The following is a 3,636-nucleotide window of genomic DNA, read 5'->3' as shown; positions in this document are numbered from 1 at the left end:
AAACCTTTACTTTTCTACACTATGCCAAGCATAACTTTCCATATACACTCATCATCGTTCAAACACATGATAACTCATCAATTCACACCAGCAAGCTCAGCAACAAAAGTAGCACCATTTATCCTATCACTTACAACATTCAGTACGCAAAATCATCATAAATAGATACTAGCAGCAAGTATAACTTCAAAATACACACCATCATCATTAATAATTACTACATTAAATCATCAAATCAATCACCAACTACAGTTATAATTCAACTCAATTCCGTCAATTATTCACACAAAGCAACCATAAACCATTTGCTGTTACTCATTTAATTTTAGTGGCATTCATAAGTTAAAACCTTTACTTTTAAAACAAATCCCCTACCTCGACGTCGCAATAGCAGGATTTGATGCAGGAATCCCCTTTATCCCCAATTCGTGGCAGCAGCAGCGATTCTAGTAATATTCTCGCAGCAGAAACATTCAATAGCTCTAAACAAGGGCGGAAACGCCTAACAATGACAATAATGACTCTGAAAAACTAAATGAATCAGAAACAATTGCGGAGCAATGTGATACAAAGCAGAAACAGAGCAATTTCTTCATAACCTACCAAAACGGAAGGTAATAGAAACAACGTCTCCAATTTGGTCAAAGCTTGGTGGCTGGCTGGCGATGGAGGAACGCCTCCTTCCTCCTCTGGTTCGTGATTCCAGTGACGATGAGCGACTTGGGCAGAATCAGAATCGGCAACGTCATCTCCTCCTCTCACATGCAACGGTGACGGTAGGGGTTCCGGTGGCTAGGGCTCCGATCGGACGCAGCGGCGGTGGCTGAACAGAACGGACGCGGTCTGGGTGGCGATGGCGCGGCGCAGGATGCGACGGAGCTGGCAGCGGCCGAGCGCGACGGCTCCTCTCCTTCCTCGCGTCGTCCCTGGCTCGCAGCACTTTCTCCTCTGGCTTCGATGACGGCGACGACGCACAGTGGCGGCGCGTCTCCCTCTCCTTCCTCCGTGTGCGACAGCGACGCCGTCCTCTCTCCCTTGCATTCTCTTCTCCTCTCTTGATTCTCCCTTCTCCCTTTTTCTTATTTATGAGTGTGCATCAGTTTTTGTATGGGGTGTGTGTGTTTATGATAAGTGAGTGACGGAGGGGGTAGCGTGGCTCACTATGGAAGAAGACAGGTGTGGGGGTGTGTGATTTTGAAATTAGGGTTTGTAGGTTCTAATCTGGAGATTTAAGGTTGTGTATGAAATTGGGAATTTTAGATAGTTTAAAAATTTTAATAAAATTAAAGTAATAAAATAATCTTGACCATTAATTAATAAATAAATAATCTGATTCTAATAAAGTTGGTTTTTTTAATCTCATCATTTATGAATAACAATGGGATGGAGCATATATTTAAGTATTTATATCCATTCTGAACACTTACCTATTATTCCATTATCTATTTCAATATCTACGAGTATTATAATTTTTATCTCATATCTAAATTTGTAGATATGTACCTATTTCGTATTCGCCCCATCTCAAAATTTCATTATCTATTTCAATATCTACGAGTATTATAATTTTTATCCCATATCTAAATTTGTAGATATGTACCTGTTTCGTATTCGCCCCATCTCAAAACCTAATTGTTTTATAGTTTTTTTCTTAAAATAAATTTATAATATGAAAATAAATAAATTAAATTGAATTAATAAATAAAATTTTAAATATGATTAAATATTTTAGAAATATAATTAAACACAAAGACAATCTTAATTTGTTTAGGATAACACATAGGATATTGTTGAGTTTGAATAACTAAAATACAAAGATGAAGACTAAATATTATTGGGTTAAAAGTCAAGTATATGTGTGATTTGTTTTGTTTAATGTGCAGAAAATAAATTGAATTGAGATAGGCGGAAGAAGTAATGATACAATCCCAATAACATCCGGCCCCACACACACAATCATGGCCCAAAAGTCATTTGTTACATCACAAAAATTTCTCATTAGAAACAAAAAAACAAGCCTATAGCCAAAAGAAGGAAATCAAGTCTGGACCAAGATTAAACCTAAGTCCAACCGGTGGTCCATATCCAAATCCAAATCCAATCTTCCTACTTAGTTTCTAACTAAGTGATTCAGTTTTTATTTCATTTGAACTAAACTTAATATCACCGAAATCAAATTCTCTCTTCTCTTTTCTTCTAACCCCATGTGATTTCTCATAAGAAAAGAAAGAAAAAGGAAAAGCTCTGTGCTAGGACAAAATCAAGAAAACAAAAGTGAATTTCTAATTTCAAACAAGAAGAGAAGGTCAAAGAAGCTATAGCAAAAAGACAAAATCAAATCAAAAGGGCAAATCACAAAAAATATTTTTACATTTGAGCTTCATAAAGGAATGTTGAAGAAATCATCTATGTTACAAGTACCGATATGGAAAAATAAAAAATGTAAGATAACGGTGCTCTACTGTGAATCAACGCTCAGAAAAATTATTTGGAGCCAAAGTTCAATTGCACGTCTCAGATTCAAGAGGCAAGATGAAAAATGTTGAAAGAGAAGATTGAAGGTATGGTTGCATGTTTGATTCGGTCACTGCTTCTACCCTCTCTCTTCTCTATCACACCACTGCTACTATTGATTTTGGGAGAAGAAGTCAAATAAGGTGTCGAAGTAAGTTTCAAGCCCTGTAAGCTTCACTCATCTATTAAAGGGGTGAACAGCCAATGATTGAAGTAAGGAGTGAGAGCACGACGTTTGGGTTCTCATAGCTCACTGAGCTGTTTATTCTTCTCCTTTATGGTTTTCATTGAGTATCTCATTTTCTCCAGTTTAGTCTTTCTGTGTTTCAATGGTAAAAGGCAAAATGGTGAGGTTCGTAAGTAAAAGCTATTGAGTGAAAAAAAGCAGAGAGTTAGACTTGGAGAAAAAGCCTAGGTTTATTTCAAAAATTCTTTATTTTTAAGTATTTCTGTTTTGTTGTCATGATCCTGAGGTGATTTTCTTGCAAGTTAGGCTAGCACTTTGCTGTTAAAAAGTTAGGGTGAGTTCTTAGTCAAGTCTAGTTTGAGTTAGAAACTGGATTTGTCCCAGATAGAATTGGTTAGAATCCTAGGGAGAATTAGTGAATGTAATTCTGTTGAAAGATAGTGAAATTTCGTCACTGCTGTGATGGAGACTGGATGTAGACTACATTGCACTAAGTAGCTAAACCAGGATACATCTGTGTGTCATTTTTCTTTCTCTTCTCTATTTCTGGTTCTAAATTATAGGAGACAAAACAAAAGTATCTCCTGATTCTATTATTCAGCAACACTTCACTATAACACATCTTACACGTAACTCTGTTTTGACTCTTATTGCATCAAGAGACAAAATCAAAGTTTCTCCTGTTTTCTACTCAAAATATCTCAGCAGAACTCAAAGTTTGAAAGCAAAATTAAAAGGAGACCAAGATTCAACCCTCCTTCTGTTAACAATTAATAACTATCAGATATGAATAGTCTCACAATATATCAAAATAGCCTTAAAACATCAAAATAGTCTTAAACTAAAAAAATAATAAATTATCACATCACACATAATCATTCATTTGTTCCATTAATCTTTATCAAATATTCATTTTTAAACATCTACTTAGCTTT

At 35.8% G+C, this 3,636-nt stretch overlaps 1 long non-coding RNA gene across 1 annotated transcript; it reads right to left on the bottom strand.

Moving 5' to 3' along the window:
* On the bottom strand, positions 231 to 1,197 carry LOC110270313. Its single transcript, XR_002359714.1, has 2 exons — positions 604 to 1,197; positions 231 to 523 (listed from the first exon to the last, which is right to left on the bottom strand). It is a non-coding gene; the product is annotated as an uncharacterized LOC110270313 (long non-coding RNA).

Source organism: Arachis ipaensis, chromosome B03 (genome assembly GCF_000816755.2).
Source record: "Arachis ipaensis cultivar K30076 chromosome B03, Araip1.1, whole genome shotgun sequence".
NCBI lineage: Eukaryota > Viridiplantae > Streptophyta > Magnoliopsida > Fabales > Fabaceae > Arachis > Arachis ipaensis.
The sequence above is the reverse complement of the archived record's forward strand: the minus strand, read 5'-3'. Positions and strand labels throughout refer to the sequence as shown.